We start from the raw sequence: 24,461 nt of genomic DNA, 5'->3' as shown, positions 1-24,461 counted from the left end.
TATAATCTCACCCTTCCCTACCCTCACCCTCTTTCTCTCAAAAGTTTTGTTCAGACTATATAGACACCCCATTGCTGATTCTAGTTCACACTAGGAGAAAAGCCAAGCTAGTTAGAACAGTATTCCAACGTAATTGGTAAGTTAACAGTTATGGTCAACAATTGTTTTTCAACATGCCTTCAAATTAACTGGTGAGTTAAGGGCTTGTCTACACAGGGAAATTGATTTGCATAGCCATTATGAAATATTATTCCACAATAGTTATTCTGAAATAGCTCTCCCTTTACACCTTGGATACTATATTCCAGAATAAAAGTGATTTTATGCCAAAACAATTATCCTGATTTGATAGAGCACTAATAATTCCAGAACAAAATGTCTTTATTCCAGTGTAGCTTGTTTTGCAATAGCTATTCTGGTCAATTTCCACATGCAGACACACCCTAAGGCTCTGCAGATGCAAACTTGTTCTAGCCAGAGGCTATGTTGGTACTTTCAGCCCAAAAGATTTCCCACTGAGCTAGGACAAAGAAGATTGCTCTGTAATTATTTTGGAGGGTTATTTTCATAGTTATGTCTGGGTTTGTTTGGTATATGCATCTTAGTGTGCAACAGGCCTCTTGAACGGTTATTTATTTATTTTGAGCATTTCAGATTATTTCCATGAATTGATTGCAGGTTATTTTTTGTTTGTTTTTTTTTCATTCTGGAAATAAATTAATACTTGACTCTTTTTGCACTTATTGTATGTTTTCCTTTAGAGGTGGCTGTGCAGTGCCTCTTTCAAAATCTAGGTAACAAAATCTAAGGTCTCTGATCCTTCAATGAACTCTGTTTAGTAAATCCCTGTGTCACATAAGAATGGCCATACTGGGTCAGTCTAAAGGTCTGTCTATCCCAGTATCCTGTCTTCCAATGGTGGTCAATGCTAGGTGCTCCAGAGGGAATGAATAGAATAGGCAACTGTCAAATGATCCATCCTGTCACCCATTCCCGGCATCTGACAAACAAAGGCTAGGGACATCATCCCTGCCCATCGTGGCAAATAGCCATTGAAGGACTCATTCTCCATGAATGTATCTCATTCTTTTTTGAGCCCTGCTATAGTTGATTCTTAACATCCTGTGGCAAGGAGTTCCACAGGTTTACTGTGTGTTGTGTGAGGAAATACTTCCTTTTGTTTGTTTTAAACCTGCTGCCAACTAATGGCATTTGGTGACCCCCTAGTTCTTGTGTTATGAGAAGGAGTAAATAACACTTCCTTATTTACTTTTTCCACACGAGTCATGACTAGCATGGATACTTTTTCCACACTAGTCACCTCTACTCCCTCCCAATGAAGTCTGTATGGGAACGAGAGTCCAGCAGTGTGGCTCTCATTGAAAGATCTTTCAAATAACAAAAGCTGTCAGGGTGTCTCAATGAGGTCACCATTGCTCACCACTGCCTCCCAATAGATTGAGGTCCAGCAACAGGCCTTTGTGATGTCACTGCCACACCCACCCCTTTCATTCCAACATCAATGCCCGCAAGAGAATGGAGTGGCTGTTACAGGGTGCAATTAATAAAGAATTAAAAGAGGGGAATGCAATGAATGCCAATCAACATGGATTTATGGAAAATAGATTGTCAGACTATGTTTATGCCTTTTCTGGGAATGTTGCAAGTTTGACAAAGGAAATAGTATTGATGTCATACATGTAGACTTCTGTGAGGTTTTTTTATTAAAATGTAGAAAGATAAAAAAAAATCACATAGCATACGTTCAAGAGATTAAAAGCCAGGTAACTGACAGGGTATTCTGAGGTTCTCAGAGTGTGTGACTAGTGAGCAGGGTAGGACTGCTATTTAACGTTGATTTTATCTCCATCACAAAATGCCCTAAATCTGGATTCCTTCACGGACAGGCCCCTGATGTGTCCCAAGAGCTGAGCTCTGAGCATGAGGAAGGATGTCCGCCATCAGTGAATTTTTCCCCAGGGCCACTGAAGCAGCTCTTGGCTGTCTGCTGCCCTGTAACATATGGGCTAATTTGCTGCTATAGGAGGAAATCAGAACTGCTTGATTGGAGATTCTCCCCCCCCCTCTCCCACTGCCACCCCACCTCTTTCGAGCCAGCACTGGCTGCTTGCTGCAGTGGCTGGTGAGTGTGGGCAGGTGGTGGCTAGTTACATGTCACCTCTGCTGCCCACCCCATCTCTCTTTACATGCTTCACCGTTCACTGTCCTCTCCCTGCTGTGTGTGTTCACCCTCTCCAGCCCTGCTATTTCTCCATATCCCCCCTAGCGGGATGCATCCTGCTCCTGGTGCTGTGTGGAGAACCAGCCACTGGTGGAATCATTCAGCTCACCAAGAGGTTGGCTGGCAGGCTCCTTCCTCTCCCCACTGCCTCTGGCTGGGCTGGCCTGGCACCCAGGGAAAGCTCAATCCCTTTGGCCCAGAGTGCTGGCCTGGAGAAGCCAAGCCCTGCATGTGCCAAAGCCCCACACAGTGCTGGCATGGGGAAGCTTCTCTGCCCTGGTGTGGTGGAAAGGAAGCTATTTCCAGCCTGTTTGTGCCCTGACTCTGCAGGTTTCTAAGGAGGGGCTTAGCACCCTCTTCACATGCTGCCCCCAACCCTAGGTCCTGCCTCAGGCGGTGCAGGGCTGCTCTGTCCCCTTGGCACCTTCCCCTGCTGAGCCACCTCTCTGGCCAGGTTGACTGAAGCCCTGCAGTCTGGTTACCTGGGCCCTGGAGCACAATGTATCCATAGAGCTTAACCCTCCCTTTCATGCCCATGCTTTAGCCAGGGAACAGGAGGTGGCTGGGTTATGTCAGTGGCTAGACATGGCTTGGAGGTGTTATCTGCCATTCTACACCATGAGCACAGGAAGGGACAAACTTCTTCTAGTCATAGAGAAGTGGGGGATGGGAGGGAAGAGATGATCTCTGGAAAAACACGGACCAGGTCATTTCTATCTCTACGCACACCTCTATTCCACTGGAAGCAGCTCCCATCCCTTCCCTCCCACACAGTGCGGAAAGGCTGCTGGCCATGCTCTGATGTGAACTCCGTCAGAAATCAAGGGGGGAGGGCTGTGATCCTGCATGTCCCCACATATTGCACTTGAGAAGATGAGGTGCCAGGTACCAGGACAGGTGGAGCTGTACCAGGGAGTCAGCCAGACATGGAGGAAGGAGAGCACTGGGCAGGGAAGGGTGGGCCAGGTTGGTCAGTCACTCCCATCCCTGTGTGAGAGAGGTGAACGGGAATGTGCATGTGTGTCACCTCTTCCTGGGCAAACCTTAAAGAGAAGGTACATAAAGAGACTCCAGCTCTGCAGTATTTCTTTATAACAGGAGCTTAGTCAACTTGATGCTGATTTGAACATTTGTACTGCATAGTTCTGATTGCTGTTGAACACACTTGAATACAAGTAATTTTACCAGGTATCCCAAATACAGTCACCTTATATAAATGGGCATAGCTTCCCTGACTCTGATGGTGCTTTAATGGTGAGAAAGTTGGTCTATGCTGGGCAAATAAGTGAATTGAGAGAGAAAACTACAGGGAGATTATCTACACTTAAAACGTACATTAACGTAGTTATGGTGCTCAGGGGGTGTGAAAAATCATATCCCTGTTTGCTCACACCTCTGAGTGCTGTAGCTGTGCCAACCTAACCCCCTATGTCGACATAGCTAGGTTGGCAGAAGGAATCTAGCTCTGTCGGAGGTGAAGTTCCTACAGCAACAGCAAAACCCCTTCTGTCATTTTAGGCTGTATCTACAAGATTCTACAGTATGGGGCTATAACAGACTTGCTATGCTGCCAGAGTGCCCTTAGTATAGACATGACCTTAGTTATAAGCAAATCAGAAAAATATAATGAGCAGAGGGTTCCCTGAAAGTCTGCACATTCAAATGTCTCTGTTGCAAAATTTGTTTTCTTTTTGATTCATGCCTACAGGCTGAAAATCAAATACAAATATCAAAGGTTCCTTGTTGCTCTGCAGTTAGCGTCTCTTGTTTCTCATATGCTAAAAAAATATGAAGGGAGAAAAATGGTTGTTAGAAAGTGGTCTGTGATTATACACAAACCCATTTCTTTCACATATTATTTTGCTTTCAAACCTCTGAAGCTTTTCTTCTTAGGGCAATGTCATTAGCATATAATTAAGGTGCCATTTCTGTGACATTTCCCTGCACATTGAATTGGGTGAGTTTTTGGAGTTTCTTGGTATTCTTTCCTTTCAGCCTGAGGTCAAACAGTTATTTTAATTAGTCACCCCTTTCCTGGTTCTATTTATATATGTCATGTAAAGAACAAGATATAGTAAAACCTTCTTGTGGTTCACCATAAGGAAAAGGTTCCATTTCTCTTTGGAGTCAATTACAAACATACCCTTCCATTTATTATTCTCTTGGGACAACTTCTATACGATACCCTGCATTCTGTATAAAGCTGAAGAAGAAAGCTATTGTATACCATTAAGCACTTTTCCCCCATCTTACTGAAAGCCTCTGGTCATGAATGGTAGATTTTTTTTCTGTCATATCATATCAACTTGAACTTGATTAGCAACTTTTTTTATAAACCAGCTACTGAGATTTTGCCAAAATCCATATATGACACAAGATGACTGGCGCAGAAAGTTATAATGCAGTAAAGAAACAGATATTATCTAATACAGTAAAGAGCTGAATAGTTCAGTCAACTAATGGCAAGTGGTTCAAGAGCCTACTTATTGTTCCTAAAATGTCTCCTAGAGAGTCTGCTTTCCATTGGAGCATCTTGTTTTTGGAAACCATCTTAGGCTATTTATTGATCCCTGTGCTTCTCTGTATGCTGTGGGCATGTAATTAAAAGAAGGCTAGAGGCCCCCCACAAAGGCCTTCATTCATCCAGTGGATGGGGGGTAGGGCAACTGATAATGAAGAGCAATCCAACTGGAAAAACAATCACTCTAACCCACACTGCCCCCACCCCTTAGTTTCAAACAGAAAGAAAAGACAAGAGGCTGTTTAAGTCCCAAAAACCTTTTCACTGGACTAAGAGGAAACATTCCATGTTTTTTTTCTTTTTCTTTCATTACTTGGATTACTCATGACACCTATTCTTCCCCTTTACTCACAGTACACAGGCATCTCTTCACCAGGGAGAACTATGGAGAATGCAAAATCATTGAACGCTCCTGGTTTTAAAAAGAGGAACCTTCCCAGAGAATGGATAACTCCCTGTTTATTACAGACTGCGGGGCACAAAACATTTGAAACCTTTCTGTGTTGGCTTTTTAAGCTGTCCCCATTCCTTCTTTATTTGGCTCTGGTGCCCAAGACATTGCTAACATGGATTAAGAAATCCTGCCAGATGCGGCTCTGAGATGAGGGCTTGGGAGTGATGTTCCCAAGTGTGCTTGTGCACCCGCTCAGGAGAAATTCAAATGCAACTAAACTCCTTCTATTCAAGCTCCCTAACTCTTCTTTCCTCCTTCCCAGTGCAGAATCTGCATTGTTCTCTTTCCACTACACTATAGCATTTGGCATCTGGCTAAACATACTGAAATGTAATTGCCTCAACTAATCTGTACAAAAAGCTGGACAGTTGCTGCACATACTCATATCTCAGTTATGCAAATCCCTGCATTCTGAGTGTTTAAGGACCTTGGGTTGTATAAGAATGGTATGATTATTTCTTGCTAACTGTACAGCATGCAAAAGCCTATATCCTATTGCTGAAGGAACTTGTTAGCCAATCAGAGTGAAGATATTTCCCTAATGTTGAACATCTATTTCTCAGTGACTTGTGGCTAATGAAGCCTCTCTTCTCTCTGACTGACCACTGACCTGAGATCTCTATGCACATATGGCACCAACAAGAATGTCTCTCTGAATCCTTTCCCACACTGCCACTTCCCTACAGTCCAGAGATTGATTGTAAAAGGGCAGTACTCTTAGCTGGAGAAAGACAGTGCTAAAGCCTCTTCCAAGAACAATGACGTGCAACTGGGATTAATTGCCAGGATGGGTAGGAATGTTTGTCAGAGGCTGGAAATGGATGACAGGAGAGGGATCATTTAATGATTGCCTGTTCTGTTCACTCCCTCTGAGGCATCTGGGGCACTGTTGACAGACAGGATACCGGGCTAGATGGACCTTTGGTCTGGCCCAGTATGACCATTCTTATGTTCTAATTGAGCAGTGCTGATGCTATATCTCTATGAAAACCAGGAGCCTAAATATGGATTTAGGAGTCTAATATTAGGCATACAGGTTTGGCTTGGATGTCTATATGCAGAGTAAAAAAATCTTAGACTATGACAAAAGATCGATATTTGCATTACCTTTTCATTGCAAGAAGCAAGCAATCTTTCTATCTGTCCTCACCTGCTTCTAACACATTTTTTTGTTCACATCCCTGTTGTGAGATAAGGCTGTGATATGGTCTGGTAGCATGAGAAAGATTTTCAGTAGCAACTCTGCTGCTGGTGATCCTGGCCCCTCTTACACAATTTAGAATGAAAGAGGCCAGCAGGTGAGGTTATGGCTCAAAATCAGCCATGGTACTCTCCAAATAAGACCATTTTTAATGCCCTCATGAAATTGACATCCATGGAAGACATCCGTGGGGCCAGCAGGAGAGTCGAGCTTTAGGTGGCATTATGAACACAGGCTGGTGATGTCAATGGGGCCAGGGAGAGCAGAAATTTTATTTTTATTTTTATTTTTTTAATGAGCAAAGAAAACAACCAATGAGATGAAATCCAAAACTCAAAGGGGTGCATTTTTAAAAGAGACCATTACTTTCCTCATGAATGATAGGAGAATGCATTGTAGTTTACAGGATAACAAGCTTCTATAAAAGAAAAGGTCATCTTCTTTTAAACCCAGTTTTTCTAAAAGTAAAAACATTTACATTCAAGGGCTTCCTGAAAGAAAAGACAAGGCATGTGTGGATCAATCATCAGAGGTAATTACACTAAACATTTCTGCTCTCACAGACTGTGTGCATATTTGTTTGTGTGGAACTGAACAGCAGAGTTGTGAATGAAGATAATTGCCTAGTTAACAGTCTGATGTGGCAGGGTTATAAGAAAATCCATGGAATATACTTACTGCATATAAATAAATGGGCTTCAGGTAGCCCGAGTTAAAATGAGCACAGTAACACTGGTAACGTATTGTTCTCTGAAGATACCCCTATGTAGATGCAATTGGGAATGGAACACAAAGCACTTTGTGTCATTCCTGTGATCCTTGGGCCATGCTCCTGACTGCTTTCTGATTATCCCTAACGACTTATTATCAATGTTCACTCTAATTTTTTTCCATCCATGTGTGGAATACATTGTGTTATGTACACTGAGGCATGTGCACACGTGTAGAACTCTGCAAATCTGCAGATATCTGCTTTAAATCTGCGGACCATTTTTTGTAGATACAAAGCCAGGTGCAGATACAAATTTTGTATCTAGAACCTTGCAAATTTGTGGATATCATCTTTACATTTGCAGGTATCTGTATCCATGGGTGAGGATTCTCCCTGGGGCTGGCGTAGAGCTTGGGGGAGGGCACACAAGTCACCCACTGCCTTGTCCCCAGGGCTGGCCAGGTAGGCTGTCCACTGGCTTCTCCGCAGCACCAGCCCAGGAGGCGGGGGCCATGTGGGTCCAGTCAGTAGTTGCTTCCCAGGGCAGGCTAGAGTAGGGGGGACTATGCAGCTGGCCAGTGGCTGCTCCCTGGGACTGGGGTGCTTGCTGTTCCCCTGTGGTCATTCATGAGCATAAATGTCCCTGCTGTCACACCCCTCCTTTTCTGTTTGATGCAAAACAATTGCATGCCACGCACACACACCCTGATACTGCTTTAAGTTAGGATAAGAGGAAGCTGCATAACAAATTTGGTGGTCCTAGCTCTCACTGCTTAGGAGAAGTTTTTGAACAAATGGACTCACATGCACAAATTTTCTAAAATACATAATAAAAGATATAGATACGGCTAATTGTTTCACCCAGACCAGATTAGGTATTTTAGAACTTGCTACTCAAAGAACTAAATTAAAGTGTAAGAAATAAAAATTATTAAATGAATAGACCAGTCTGAACTCACTGAAATAACACACTTTGAGAGAATAAAATTACAGAGAATATCTGTGCAATGAAGGAAGTATCAAGTGGTAGCAACAACAATCATACAAGTATGTGTTAGCTGTGGAAGTCTCAGAAACAGTGCTCTGCCTCTTTAAGAAAGGCAGTCATTCACTCGGTGACCAGAGATTGGTGACCAAGTGACTGCAGGGAATGTCAACGGAGTGACGGGGAAGTGGGGTTGCAGGTTGAGCCCTTTGTTGTGGTTCCGCAGGTGGGGTTACTGCACATGAGATCTTTTCAGGAGTCTTTTGTAGACATCCATAGGTAACGACATCCATGGATATCTGCAAATTGTGGATACAGATGCAGATGTGGATACTGATTTTGTATCCATGCAGGGCTTTTTGCACTTGAGAATGTTGCTAATTGCAGAGCAATACTTCTCAGTCTCTGGGTGGACAGTGATGTGCTGACCTCTCTAGAGTAGCTGGGTACTGCAGTCCCCGAAACTAATTGTAGGGTAAAGTGCCACAGGTAAGTATTTGCTGTCTCATGAAAGAAAATTGGAAAGAGGGGAAGGGGGGAAAAATGAGACCTACAATGAGGCTGTTGAAGTGATAACTGCAGGAATCTGATTCCCTATGGCCGAGGTGATGTAAATTGGAAGTGCTCCACTGAAGACAACTTCATTGAATAGAGCTTTGCAGATATATGCCAACTAAGGGGTGGAGTGGGAGTGGAGGAGAGGCAGGGCTGGGCCTGTGGCAGGAGGTTGCTGTGGGCCTTGTGCCTGGATCACAAGAGGGGGTTGCTCTAGACCAGGGCTACTCAACATGTGGCCTGTAGGTCGCATGCGGCCCGTGGCCCATTTGTTTGCAGTCCGCGGTATGGTTTGGTTTTACGGTGTGGTTTGGGTTGATATGTGTTTTAGTAGTCAAATTCCTGTACTGTTGTGAAGCTAAAACAAAAAAGTAGTGAATATAATGGTCCTCTGTAGAGATGCGTTTTACTAGTTACATTCCTGGCCTGGCATTGCTCATTAAAAGTGCTGTCATATGGGTGGAAATCGGGTAATTATTGCATGTTATTAATACCAGCAGAAGTGGCTTAAATGGGGCCTGGGTGTTGTGTAGTCTTGCCTTAATCTTTGTATTCATGGCCGTCAGTCTGACAAAAGCTATTTGCATATATATTTGCATGTATATGCAACCACACTTAAGTTGCAGCATGTGCTGTGCTGTATCACTGTGGCCCCCAGGGCTTCCAAAGTTGAGTAGCCCTTCTCTAGACCCTACACCCTTGCCAGGGAGGGCCCTGATTGAAACTGACATGTTTAAGGGCAACACAAAATAATTTTCATTAAATAAGACATGGGATAATATTCTGATTTTGTTAATCATTGTCATACTTAATTCAAAACACCCTGCCCCATTTTTAATTTATCTTGGAGCCACTGTAGAATTTCCAGTCTGCTGCACTGGAGTTGCACAGAATTTGGGTCACATTTACCAAAGCCTTGTCTCTATGAACGGAGTTAGCTTTTTCCTAACAGACAGATGCACCCATCATAACTAACATTCTGGCTGGCAGCCTGAGCAGAGAGACTAGTAACTGAAGATAATCAGCCTAGCCTCTCACGCCCAGAATCTGGTCACCTCTAGATCAGATATGAGGTACTTTTGCAAAGCCTGCTTCCACCACTGCACCCTGTGTTGTACTTGTTCTGGGGACAAAGACAGGTCTGCTGTCTTCAGGATATTATCTGGCAACTTTCACAAGTAACTAGCTTCTGTTTTCATTCTATAAAAAACAAATTACACATTAGGATTTGCTCCCTGCTAATCATTCCTTATAGTATCCAGCCATTTACAAATGCTATGCCCTTAGCAAATACATTGTTTACTACCATGCACATTTTCTTCGGGTTTAGTTAACACTGGCTTCTACGGCCAGGCATCGGATGAGACCTGAAACATTTCCTTTTCCTCTGATGATTCACATCTCCCTCATCCCTCTGAAGCACATATTCATGTAGAATTTGATTAAAACGGACAACTGAATTTTGAATCTTGTCTGTTTCTAGGGTCTGGAGCAGAAAAGAAGTCACCAGTGCAGGGATGAGGTATCTAGGGCGCCAGCTGGCCTCCATGTGACCCAGATTTGCAATCAACAATTTTGAGGTGTTCAAATCACATCAGACTGAAGTTCTGTAAAATCTGTCATTTTGTTGATCAGCCGGCGCACACAGCCCAGTGTCAGCAGCACAAAGGGTTTGTGCTGCCGCAACTCCCACAGGGTTTAGCATAATGGGAACTGTGACTAATGCAGTGCTGGGAGCCAGCAGTTCTGGAGACAACCCTAGTTGGCTGCCTCTTGAGAGGCAGGAGCACTCAACACAACGGAGTAGCACCGTCTCATGATTTTTAACACAATAAGCTGGCAAACGAAAAGCAAATGGTTGGGTGTGGCCAGCTGGCCTAGAAAGACTTTGTCCTGTCATGAAGATGGAAGATGTGACTTTGATTTTTAGCCTTAGCTCCTCACGTAAAAAGTCTATAGAGAGTGCCAATGCTGGTTTTTCGATTTGCAGGGGAGGGAAGCTAATGAGGTGAGAGAGAAAATACTAACCTGTACGTTACTTTTTCCTGATGCAAGAAGGGGAGCATTAGATATAAGTTCTTATATCCCCTCCTCACCATAATATCTGACAGGTCAGGATAGCTGATGTGTTTTTATAGACTTCTCTGACATTGCCCAGGACTGATCCTCCCAGAGACAGATTTAAAAATCCAGATATTGTACACAATCTCAGCCACATAAAGCACTGTGACTTCATCTAAATAATCAGGCATAGACAAGGAGCCTGAACAACTCAATTGTTTTCATCATAATCCTATCTCTGGTATGCTAAAGAAGAGCGCATTCAATTAAAGCTGTTTTTTGGGGGTGGGACACCTCCAACATGTGAAATCAGCAGCAAAACTCTTTCATGTGAATCATGTCATGCCCAGAAACTCTCACTGTTAACAAGTTGGTCATTAACATGACATAGTTTCATCACAGAATATGCTAATAAAACTGAAAATAGAAAGCAATGCTATACATTTATTCCATGCAGTTGGCAAGCTCAAATATCAAGGATTCCGCTGCTCTACTTCATCAAAATTGTATCAACAAGGCTCAGCCAAATGTTGGCACCACATCGAAACAGAAGCTGCAATAGCTAATTAAGACTTTTAGCTGCATAGTTCAAGTAATATTTTGGAAGAGTTGTAAAAGGGTCAATAAGAAAAATGAACCGCCCTAAAATAAAGGTCACATCCACAGGTGCACCTCTGTTTATCTGGCTCCATGCATGTAACTAACAAAGTTCCAAAGCATATTTCTGAGTGGGAAGAGAAAAGGTATGAATATGTCAAATAGAACTGGTCCCAGAACAGTCCCCTCTGGAACAGGACTATTTACCTCTCTTCATTCTCACCATTTATTCCTACCCTTTGTTTCCTATCTTTTAATTGGAGTGCCTGGCAATGCTCTAGGGATCATCTAACAATCCTTAATTTAATTTAATTTAATTTAATGACAAGCCTTTTGTTATCTTAAACACCCTGCCTCTGTTCATAAACATACACCCTGCCCAAAAGGCAGAAGCTGCAAGTAGCACAGAACTCATTGCTTATGTTACTCGAGCCCCCAAAGCCGCCCCTTGACACAAGGTAAGGAAACCGTCTCTTTGATTGTTTCATTTAAATCAAGAGGATTGAAAGCAGCATTTTTCTTCTGCACAGGAAAGGTTCAAAGCTGCATTAAGTCAATGATCAGTTGTAAACCTTTGAAAGAACAACCGTGATGTGTAGATCAGCTAGGAACATTTCAGAGTTTCAAACACCTCCATTTCCCATGTGTTCAAAACTCTGAGGTGCTACTGCCTAGGATGGAAACCACTTCAAAATAGGGGATGTTGCAGCACACCCCCAGCACCTCTAGTTTTAGCAACTCTGGGGTTAGGGCATGTGCTGCAAACACACTACAGGTATGAAACTGGGGGGGGGGGCATCTAGCTGCTCCCCTGTGATACACATAGTTATATTATATTTTTTCAATAATTACTAAAGGTCAATAGGCACTGACTGAACGGGTGCTCTGGAGTTGGAGCACCAGCACCCATAGGGAAAAATTAGTGAGTACAAGGCACCCACCAACACCCAACCTCCCCCTCTGCTCCCCTCCTGCCATGCCTCTTACCAACTCCTCTCATTTCTCTCCAGGGTTTCCAGAGTGCTGCAAACAGCTGATTTATGGCATTCAAGCTCTGGCAGGGAGGGAGAGGAGTGGAGCCCGGGTGTGCTTGGGAAAGGATGCAGGGCACAGGTGGAGCATGGGTAGGAAGAGGCAGGGCATGTGTGGGGCTTTGGGAAAGGGATGGAGTGGGGACGGAGTCTGGAGCAAGGTCTCTGTGTGTGTGTGGGGAGGCATCCACCAGCCCCCGACAAGAAAAGAAGTCAGTGCCCATGCTAAAGATGGTTACTTAGGTCAATGATTCTCAATATTTCCATAGTGCGACCCTTTCTTCATATCAACACCCCCACCAAGACACCTCCAATTTAGCACTATGTGAAGGGCAAGGTGTTTGCAACCCCTTGACAGCATTCATGCTCTCTAGGTCTAGAACCCTGGCCAACATTATTACTCTGAAGGTATTATACCTTACCCCCAAATATGTGGCACTGGCTTCTGTGAGACACAGAACTAGGTGAACAGTTGTTCCTATGAGCCAGTTTCCTATAGCATAGGTGTTCACTTGCTGTGAATGGAGAAGCTTATACTAGGAAAGGAATAATGCATTTCCTGTCTACCTGTGATAACTAGTGAATGCAACTGGGAAACCATGCACTAGCTGATTTAAGTGCATTCCAGGGTGCAGTACTTCACTTTCCATGCTGAACTATTCCGGTGTGGCTTGGATGTAATCAAGCTGAGGTGGGTTTGGAACGTCTCATAGCAGATGGAAGTGAATTTGATAGGTAACCTGGCAGGCTTCCCAGTCTAATTTGCCCCAATGGAAAAGAGTTGGGTTTTTTTCTATATACTACATTTCTTGAAGGCTTTTTATGTAAACACTGATTTTTTTTCTGACTAGTATAAGTAGTCTACTTTAAGTCTGTTTCTATAAAGATTTAGAATTACCAGCCAGTCTGGGCTACACATGACAGAAGCATTTTTAAATAATCTTTTCTGATCCATTTTGTTCAATATCTGGTGAAGTGCTGTGAAACCAATTGTGTGATGTGCACTCATTGCTCTAATTATTCTCCTGTTTATATTTAGTTCATTATTAGACATGAATAAATATCTGTTCAGTAGACAAATCTGTTTTTGTCTGTTGTACATAGCATTTGTGGACAGGCTGCTAAAAGATGTATCACACAAGGCGAGTAATGCAATAGAAATCAATTAAACGATAAAAAAACCCACAAACCCAAACACCCCATCTTTGTTATATGCAATACAATTATATTCAACCTGCTGTTTCTTTTCTGTTTCTTTTCTTTGTAGTTAATTCATAGAGAGCTAAAGAAGGCTTCACCATTGCCTGGGAGCTTTTAAGCACGTTCCCAAGGAAAGTTAAGGAATCTTTGTTAGGTCAACTTTGTACTTTGCCATATACCTGATAAAATCCAGTTTCTGGGGACACAAGCATTTGACTCTGCAATTAATCTTGTATCTGAAAGTTCTGTTTATCTAGGTCAGTGGTCACCAACCAGTAGATCGGGATCTACCGGTAGATCTTGGCACCTCTGACAGTTGATCCTGACTGGCTTGGCCAGGAAGCTATCAAGCACTGGCACTTCAGTAGCCCCTCCACCCACTATTATGCTGCTTCTGCCTCTGCCTTGGAGCTGCCCCCCACAAGCCTCCTGCTTGCTCTGCACTGTGTAGGAGGGAGAAAGGGGGCACTGATATCAGGGGGTCCCTCTTTCCCCCCACTCTTGTACCCTATCTCCACACAGGGTATGTCTACATTAGAGCTTTGTCCAAAAAATGACGGTTTTTCCGACAAAACTTGAGGAATGGCCACACTGAAATTGAGTTCTTCTGCAAGAAAATCAAAAGAACAGAGGGATTTTTCTGACATAGGCTTCTTCCTCATAGAATGAGGATTACCATTTTGCAAAAGAGCTCATTTGCAAAAAGGCGTGTGTAGACGGGGAAAAGGGAGTTCTTTCAGAAGAAGAGGAAAAAGCACAGGTGTCCTGGTGGCCATTCCATCCATAGCAATCACAGCTTAAATGTGAGAGAGCGTTCATTCAGTCTGGATGCTCTCTTTCAAAAAAGCAGATCACTTTTTCAATGCACTTTTGCAGTGTGGACGCGCTCTTTCAGAAGAAATTTTTTTGGAACATCTCTTCCAAAAAAAGCTTCTTCAAAAAAGGAGCCTGCAGTCTAGATGTAGCCACAGAGAAAAAGGGGATGTAGGAAGCTTGGCAATGCAAATCTCTGTCACTCACACACTGTTTGTGTCTCTGTCATTCTCACCAACACATAATGTCCTTCACTTATCTCCCGACCCAACACACACAAGGGGGAGAGGGGGGAGTTTGTTACTACTTTTACTGCCTGCAAACAGGGTTATTTTAAGTTTGTGACTGGTCTGTGCATTTCATCATTTTCATTTCTCTCTTACACTTAAATTTAATTCTTTGGGTGGTGAGTTCTAAAATGCCTAAACTGTCATGGCTGGAATAATTATCCCGGTGGTAATTGCTGCTCCTGGAAGTGTCTCGCATGTCCCTGCAGCCCCTGAGAAAGGCAGAGCAGGGGATCTCCACACTCTATCCTTGCCTGCAGACACCCCTCCTGCAGCTCCCAGTGATCAGTAATGGGGAATTGTGGCCAATAGAAGCTGTGGGCTCAGTGCTTGTAGTTGAAGGGCAGTACCTGGTGCCATGGAGCCATCGCTGTACATGCCAGCTGCTTTGAGGAGTGGTGCAGGGCCAGGGCAGGAGTAAGCCACCTTAACTCCAATGTTCCACTACTTGGAAGCCATCTCAGTTAAACAGTGCTCAGCCAGAGCCTGCTTCCTGAACCCCTGTCCCAACCCTGAACCTTCTACACCCAACATCCTGTTCCAGAGATGAGTCCCCCTGCATCCAAACACCTTCCTAGAGCTTGTACCCTGACACCCCTACTGGATCCCAATCCCCGCCCTGTGCTAAACCCAGAGCCCCTCCCACACTCCAAACCCCTTGGCTCAAGACCAGAGCCTGCACTCAAACCCCCTAACCAACCTGGTGAAACTGAGTGAGGAAGGGAAATGGAGTGAGCAGGGTGAGGTCTTGGAGAAGGGGTGGAACAGGAACAGGGCCTCAAAGAAGGGGCGGGAAGGAAGTGGAACAAGGGTATTTGGGTTTGAGGTAGATCTTACATTGCACTTAAATCGAAAAAGTGATTTTGTGGTTAAAAAGGTTGGAGATCACTGATCTAGGTACTTACATGAATGGAGTTATCCTCACAACAGCCATTGTGGATAGGAAGATTATTAATAGGGCTGTCAATTGACCTGCGTTAACGTCTGTGATGGACGCAGGACAGGATTAACACATTGATTTTTTTAATGTGTCAACTGCATGCGTTAATGCTGTGCTGCCCCTTTGAAATGCCGCTCTGGCACTTCAAAGGGGCAGTGCAAATAGAGCTGGGGATCAGCTGGAGTTCCCAGCTGATCCCCAATTCTGCTGTTGCAAAGCCCCTTTGGAGGACCAGAGTGGCACTTCAAAGAGCTTTGCAATGCGGAGCCGGGGATCAGCTGGGTATTCCAGCTGATCCCCAGCTCTGCTTGCGCTGCCCCTTGGAAGTGCCGTTTTGGTGCTTTAAAGGGGCAGTGCATTAGGAATAAGCTTATTTTAAAATAATTATTTTGGGAGTTATTTTGAAATAACTTATTTCAAAATAACCTGTTAGTGTAGACATAGCCCGAGTAATGTAGCTGGATCAACCTAACATTTTAGAGAAGACCTGGCCTAAGGAGCATCAGTGGGTTAAACAGTGGGTATCTCAGTTTCAAATAGCTCCTTCTTTTATTTCCAGGTTCTCATTAACTATACGCTCATCATATTGCAAAAGCTGTCTCGTTTCCCAACAAGACACCTACTGACACACTTCAGAAGCACTACACCACTTACGGGTCATTTCCATCCCAGCTATTTCTTTCATTCTCTGCATAGTGTTTTGTAAGCAATCCTTTAGGGATGGAGATTATACTAAAAAAAAATCTCTTGTTTTCACTGGCTTCCCCCTTCCCTTTCATTTTCTTTTCCTATTCCTGGTGACACTGTTTGGTATATGTTATGGTTACAAGTGTGTGCTGCTACCATGTTTGGAAGATATAAGCAGGTGACATCAGTGGCATAAACAATAACACTATATTACACAAAACAGATGGGCCTTCAAGAAATATACCAGCTCCTTGTCTGGAGACTGCCTAAGGCTCCAGGCAAATCATTGGTGGGAAACTGACATCTGCTTGTTAGAAGTTTGTGCAGAGAGGCTTAACATTTCACTAGTGGAAATAGAGCACATTCATTCAGCAGGAAAAAGTGGCATTTTCCCCATGCTTATATCTATGTGAGGGAAATGCATCCAAACAGACCTACACATACTCCAGCTTCAATCTAATATTGTTTGGAGGAATGTTCTCTACAACTCCATGCACAAAAGATCCTGGGTAAAATCTCAGACTGTCCACTCATATATTCTAGTCTACTAATTTGATTACTGAATCATCTCCTTCAAGTGCAGTTTTTAGTTCTGCCTCATATGCAGACAACTTCAAGACACTTGTGTGTAAGACTAAAATAGCTGACGTTCATGATGCTAAAAGTAAGTAAATAATATTTTTTTAAAAAGCCGACAGCAGATGGCCCAAAAATACAAAACTAAGTTTAAGGATTAAACAGACCACAATAAAAGCTGTCATTACGAGTTGTCATGATTGTAGAGTTATTTATTAGCACTACACAAACGTTGCTCCCTTTAGATACCAAACGTCAAATGTTTTAATATGTAGAAACCAAGATTTCCTCTCCCAGCTGTTCCCATTTTGGGCTGCCAGTTGTATTATCTCATCATTTAAGAGCTGCCAAGGAGCGTTAACATGCCATATTATGCATATCGTATTGCCAAAAGAGGCCAGATGAGACTAGAGCATTCTAATAATTGGGCCTACTACCATTACATAGTATTATGTATGTTATTGTTAATCCTAAATTCTCTGTAATAGATGGTAAGTACTTGCTTGATATTTACTGAAATAATTCAGGACTAAATTGCTTTAATGCATATTAAATTTGCCTACAATCAGAGCAGGATCTCTTGTTATAGTGGTTGCTTTCTGAATATCCCTATGGCTCACAGAAAACACTGAATGTCTGGTACTCTAAAGATTTCTAATTTCACAAAGAATTTCTCTATCTTTGAAATATTACTCTTATTTGTTTTTTGTTTTTTATTTTTGTTTTGTTTTTTGTTTGGCTTGGACAGGATTCCTGAGATTAAGGCCAGTCTTTGTTGTTTTCTTTGACTCATCCAATTACAGCCTTACTTGCCCTGTTAATCTGTTTGTTCTTCTGCAGCTTTTTTGATCGTGGAAAATTTTTCCAACATTTTTATTTCATTATTCTCCACAGCAGGGATAGCACCTCTGGAGTGATGGGAAAAGGTGGTATAAAATCTGTCTTGTAACTTGAGCATAAATTCAAAGTCTCCATCTTTATATGTATGTGGCCCCTTTTCAAGGGTACATAAAGGAGAAAGTTTTCTTTGCAGTAACTGACAAGTCAGGATTTGGGCCAGCTGTACACTCACACCCTTTAGCAAGGATCAGAGAAAGCAGATGGAGACAGTTATAACCAGCATTCTCTGACTCTTATACCTGTTTCTATCATGTACCATGAAGACAAAAAAAAAATAATGCCAAAAAAGGGAAATATTTTAAATTCAAACCCCTTTGAATCACACAAATTTATATTTTTATTAAAGAGATAATAGTAAAGTTAATGGGTGCAAAATCTGACATCCTTTAAACTTCCCTTTCCCTCCACTCTACAGCAGTAAGCTAGATCTGAAAAGATATACCGGGCTACAAGAGTGAAAGCTGCAATGACTTGAAAGCTGAGAGTGGACAAACTTCTGATTGTGCCTAGGATCTGCATTGGGATCAGGTCTTTATTTTATCTAATGTTGAACCCACTCAGGCATCAAAATTCCAACTCCAATTCCAACACATAGAAGAACATTACTCTTGTGAGCTGGCAAGGTATTGTAATCAAGAAAAGTGCCTGCAGGAAAACAAAGGGCAACAGAATGGACATGCATTCTTGTGTCATATACCTACCCCCATACCTGCAAGGTATTTGTTCAGGTATCCGTAGTTTGTTGTTTGGGTGGCTTAGTGTTTTAGTTTGGATTTGAAAACTATTGTAGGAATTATATTGGAGATTAATGTCAGATTTTTGCCCTATATGAAAGGGACATGTTAAAACAAAATAGTTTTAGGCACTTACAACACTGACAGAAAAAAATCTAACCTGCAACCTCTGGAGCTATGTGCATGAGTCTCTACCACAGGACTACTCAACTTTGGAAGCCCATGGGGCCACAATGATACTCAGAGCACATGCTGAGGGCCGCAGCTTAAGTGTGGTTGCATATATAGGCAGTCCCCGAGTTACGCGGATCCGACTTATGTCGGATCCGCAGTTACGAACGGGGCCCTCCCTCTCCCTGGTCTCCAGCAGACCAGGGAGAGGAAGCAAAGCGGCGGAACACGCGGGCAGCGGATAGCCCAGACGCGTCTGGGCTGTCAGCTGCCCGCGTGCTCCGCGGCTTTGCTCTGCTTTGCTCCCCGCCCCCCGGGTCTGCAGACCAGGGGGATGGGGAGCAAAGCGGCGGAACACGTGGGCAGCAGACAGCCCAGACGCGTCTGGGCTGTCAGCTGCCCGCATGCTCCGCGGCTTTGCTCTGCTTTGCTCCCCGTCCCCCTGGTCTGCAGACCAGGGGGATGGGGAGCAAAGCAGAGCAAAGCCGCGGAGCCTGGGGTTCTTAAGTTGAATCTGTATGTAAGTCAGAATTGGTGTCCAGATTCAGTCGCTGTTGAAACTGATCAGTTTCAGCAGCGGCTGAATCTGGACACCAGTTCCGACTTACATACAGATTCAACTTAAGAACAAACCTACAGTCTCTATCTTGTATGTAACCCAGGGACTGCCTGTATATGCAAATAGCTTCTTTCACACTGACGTGAATACAAAGATTAAGGCAAGACTACACAACATACAGGCTCCATTTAAGTCAGTTCTGCTGATATTAATAAAATGCAATATTTACCTGATTTTTACCCATATGACAGCACTTTTAATGAGCAATGACAGTCCAGCAATTTAACTACCAAAAAGGCATATCAACAGAGGACCATTATATTGACTACTTTTTTGTTTTGGTTTCACAACAGTCCAGGAATTTAACTACTAAAACACACATCAATCCGAATCACACTGTGAACCCAAACTGCACTGCAGGCTGCAAACAAATGAACCATGGGCCACATGTGGCCCATAGGTCGCATGATGAATAGCCCTGCTCTACCACATGAGCTAAAAGCTATCTGGCTCTCAGCTAATGCATCCTCTCTGTAAGTGGTTTAAGTGCCTCTGCATGGGACAGTGAACCACACCCAGAAAGTGTGTTGGTTACATAAGGCCACATTTTATTCCATCAGTTAATTGTAATTGTATTTATTTCAGTTTATGCAGAGAGTACTTATTCCAGAGTTCTGTTTTATGCTACATCCAATTGAAAACTGGTAAGTATTTTCAGGGGAAACATAATTTTGTTTGTTTCTGCATTAATTTTTTTCCCCACAATTGTTAGAAAATGAAATGTTTGGTTCTCATTTTTGATCCCTTTCTTCTTCTTTTTTTTTTCCCACTGAAAGGTGGTAGAGAGAGGGGAGAAAATGGGGAAAAGGCAGGAAAAAACCCTGAAAGTGTTCCAGTTTTGTAAGGTTTTTAAGGGATTGAAACATCTCAGTTCAAGATTAAATGATTTTTTAAATTTTTTTTGCTGAACAACTGAAAAATTTCAAATGACAGAAATTTTCAAAATAATTTAAAAGTCATTTTTGTCGAAGCATTTTCAGCAAAGTATTTATAACCAATCCTATTAAAAATTACCTAATCTATATATTATAAGAACACGAGATCATCACGTGATCCCTCTCCTGTCATCCATTTCCAGACAAAGAGAGGCTAAGGACACCATTCTGGCTAATAGTCTCCATGAATTTATCTAGCTCTTTTTTGAACCCCGTTATGTAGAATAATTAAAATGTCAAATCCAGTTTAAACTAATCCCAACCAGTATAACAAAAAAATAATGCAGCCAGGCAATCACATATGAAAAGAACACCTCTTTGTCCACTGAAAACCTCATCCAACTCATACTTTCAACCCTCTGCAGACAAGTAAGAAATTAGACTGGGGTTATTGTATAGTCTTCTTTCTTAGTGTGGAGTTCGCTTTAACAGTAGATAGTTGTTTTTGTTACAAGACTATCATCGCACTGACACCCCATATTACATGAGTAAATTCTGATGATGTTAGAGGATGTGATGAGCAGACAGCTTCACACCCGAGGTCAGCACCAAGATGGGTGAGGAGTTTTGCAAGACACAATGTTGGCTAGATGAAGGGAAGAGGCTGGTGCTACTTCTGTGAAATCCTGGCAAGTCTAAGCACTGGAAGTTTTGAGTGAGTCACAAATCAAATGATCCAAAGACTAGGGGAAAATAAGAAGGAACTGGAATCTTATGATGATTCAACCTGTAGCCCACTAGGGTTCCTCGTGTGGTCCCGGGCATCTCCCTGCGTGACCACCTCCCCCATATAGCTCTTGCACACTGGGGCATTGAAGCCCCGCAATTACCTGCTCCTCCCCCTTTCTTCCAGCACTTTCAGAGCACCATGAGTCTGCTGATTCATGCTCTGTCCCCACTCCTCCCCCTCCTTCTCAGAGCTTGAACAGCTGATTCACAGCATTCCAGTTCTGAGGAGGAGCTTGGAAATCAGGCAATCTGTGTGATCTGAATGTGCTCAGGAGGAAGGAGTAGGAAGTGCAGGCTGTGGTGCCCCAGCATGAGAGCTGCATGTGGGAGAGGGGCAGACAGAGGGTCGATAGGCCACAGGTGGAACCTCTGTAGGCTATATGCAGCTCATGAGCCACAGGTTGCCCATCACTACCCCAATGACTTAATTTATGGCAGGTTTCATTAGAATAGAAGTGAAAGAATGAAAAGATTCACTTTCTGTCACTTCCTAAATTTCTCATATGCATTGTCTCTTCAATAGTTTATTTTTATACTATCCTCTTCATAACATCTTGCATTAAGACAGTATTACAGCTAATATTTTAGAAATAAAGTGTGGTGTTAAAATAGCATGTTGTCATTACAAATTAGACAAATTCTTAAAATTTGCAATTTTGACAATTAAATATGAAGGTTTTTAATTTTGACCAACAAAAAGAAAGATAGTGGACAGGGAGGGGGAAAAACATAATATTTTCAGGGAAAATGTGCCATTTGGTTAAGAGTTGAAATTCAAAACTTCAACAAAAAAATTTGTTGGAATTTTAAATTTTGATTTGAAAAAAGGGATAAATTATTCCTGAAGATATTTACCAAAATTTCATTGTGTTTCAACCAGCTCTCTTATGTACTATATGATTTTGGAATATTAAAGTAATTCCTTTCCTCCTCCTTGGTTAGTAAATTTGGAGTGAATAACTAATCATCTTGAAAAGTAGTAAAGAATTTATCTTCTGTTACCATGTTTCAAAGAATGACTGGACAACGTCACCTGAAATTTTCAATTATTATCTTTCGGATTCCACAGTATTCTATATACTCATGAACTATAAGGCATCCCTGCTATAAGTTGCCCCAGTATACATCCGCTCCACACGAAAGTCATTGACACTTGTAGGAACTGATGCCTAATAAGTCCTCCCATTCCCTGTTCTTAAGTCACGCAAAAACAAACCAGTATGCACAAATGGAAGTCAGCTACTGCTTTAAGATGTTTTGCTATAAGTCCAAGTTTTTTGGAATGTACCTTGGACTTATAGCGAGGACAGCCTGTACCCCTACCAACATCATCATTCAAAGAAAATCACAGGATTTAAAAATTCACCAAAAAAAAAAAGTTTCTTCATAATCAACGAAAGGAACAGTTCTATACCTTCCTAATCAAACAGAACAGTTTTGTAAAATTGTGTCTACTGCCTTTCACAGAAGGGAGTGGCATACATACACATGAGTTAGTTTATTATATATTTTCTCTTGTTAAATCAGGCCTTAGCTCCAAGGAGACCATTTGAGCTTGAGTGTTTCCAGGATCACATCCCAGGATCTGGGCCCATGGCCACAGAAATAAGTGGACAAAGATCAAGGATGTGATCTGTTTTTCATAGCTCTTGTTGCAGCTGTTCAGCTGTCCAGCTGTCTACAAAAAAGCAGGCACCTGTATTTTTTCAACTGACAAATGGTTATAGCCCATAACATATCTTATAATTTATAGAATGTTTGCCATTCCACAGCTGTTGTTGTAAAATAGGTGCTATCAACTTCAGAAGATGACTTCTGAAAGCCCACTATAAAAAAAACCCTTAAGGTAACATTTTATTTTCACTAAAATGAAACAAACTCAAATCACAGGCAGAAATAAAAGCTATGGTGTTAAAATGTTTGGGTTCCCAGCCTTACTGAGTGACTTTAATTACATGTAGTTAAGCCTCAACCATTCTTCTGTAGTTGACTTCAGCTGTACCTCATATGTGTCTCTAAACAGCTCTTTTAAAGCATGCACAGACTGCTTTATGTCTGTGGAAGGATCACTTGACTTCCATTTTGGAGTTGGGAAGTAAGACATTTTATTCTTAGGGATCCTTCTCTGTAGAGCCATCTTTATAATTTCATTAGAGATGGGTGCAATGTGCTAGCATATGTCAGTCTTTCCTCCCAATAAAAGATATGAATCACCTGCTTGCCCTAGCAGCTAGACTCGAAAAATCCCTGCTGTTCATCAGACATAGACAGCAGCTCTTTTGCAATAATTTATGTAAATGATAATCTCAGCCAGAAGTAAAGCAGAGTATGCAGCTCTGATACCTAAGGCACATAGAAGATATTGCCAGGATAGAAGGGGGATAAAGTGGAGGAGGATAGTACTCATAAATAATACAAGGAAATGGTGAGTAATGAAAGAATGTGTCTTAGGTGGGAGAAGAAGACTACTTTGCCCAGTATGTGTGCAAGATTTCTTTCTGCAGTTCAAGAAGACTAATGATTTGGCTGGGAGCACCCTAGAGGCTCCAAGTAAAGAGAGAAATGTCTCAAGTTACCTAAGAGGGATTCTGCTGGATTATAAAGAGAGGCAATAATAAGAGTGCAAAGAAAGGCTCATCCATCTCAAGGAGGAAGAAGTTTGTAGACTTCCTAAAGCACTCGGATGACATCCCAAAGAGCACTCAAAACCAGTGAGGAAACTGAGGCAAGGAACAGTGTGTGGGTGTTTCTTATTTTGCACAGAGCTGTATATTTCTTGTGATGGCTGAATAAAAGAATGGCTGCTTATAAATACTTCTGCCAAGTCTTTGTCAATTAGCTTCAATTATCCCATGTCCCTGAAGTGGAGCTCCGGGGGTAGGGGGAAGGAGGGTTGTACTTATGACACAGGAGTTTTGCTGTAGTCTCAGGGTTATGTCTACACTGCCCCTCTCTTGCACAAAAACATATGCAAATGAGGCTGTGTGGAATATTGCTGTGCCTCATTTGCATATTTAATGAGGCTCTGTTTTTGTGAAAAAGGCTTTTGCGCAAAAAGGAGCCATCTACACAGCTCTTTTTTGTGCCAAAACCCTCTCTTGCGCAAGATCCATTCTTGCGCAAGAGCCATTCTCCCAGAAAAAAATGCGAAAGAGGGGGGTTTTGTGCAAAAAGGAGCTGTGTAGACAGCTCCTTTTGCGCAAAAGCCTCTTGCGCAAAAACGGAGCCTCATTAATTATACAAATGAGGCATAGCAATAGTCCACGCTTTGCCTCATTTGCATATGTTTTTGCGGAAAAGGCTATAGTATAGACATAGCCTCAGGGTCTAGGAAGCTTGACTGCAGAGTCCACTTCCAAAAAAAGCTACTACAGAGAGAATTAATGCCCAGGGAGTGAGCCTAAATGCCAGAGAAGGAACCAGAGTTCTAAGCATACTCAAACCAAAGGGAAGCTGTGTGGGTCCAGAAGAGGCAGGTCAGTGAGTATACCCAGCTGGGTATACTCAATCA

General features: G+C 42.5%; 1 long non-coding RNA gene across 1 annotated transcript; it reads left to right on the top strand.

The window, feature by feature from the left end:
* LOC142826951 (uncharacterized) lies at nucleotides 1–23,740 on the top strand. Its single transcript, XR_012901243.1, has 4 exons — nucleotides 1–136; nucleotides 6,904–6,950; nucleotides 19,872–19,930; nucleotides 23,402–23,740. It is a non-coding gene; the product is annotated as an uncharacterized LOC142826951 (long non-coding RNA).
* The last annotated feature ends 721 nt before the right edge of the window (nucleotides 23,741–24,461 follow it).

The sequence above is a fragment of the Pelodiscus sinensis genome, chromosome 1 (genome assembly GCF_049634645.1).
Source record: "Pelodiscus sinensis isolate JC-2024 chromosome 1, ASM4963464v1, whole genome shotgun sequence".
Classification (NCBI taxonomy): domain Eukaryota; kingdom Metazoa; phylum Chordata; order Testudines; family Trionychidae; genus Pelodiscus; species Pelodiscus sinensis.
The sequence above is the reverse complement of the archived record's forward strand: the minus strand, read 5'-3'. Positions and strand labels throughout refer to the sequence as shown.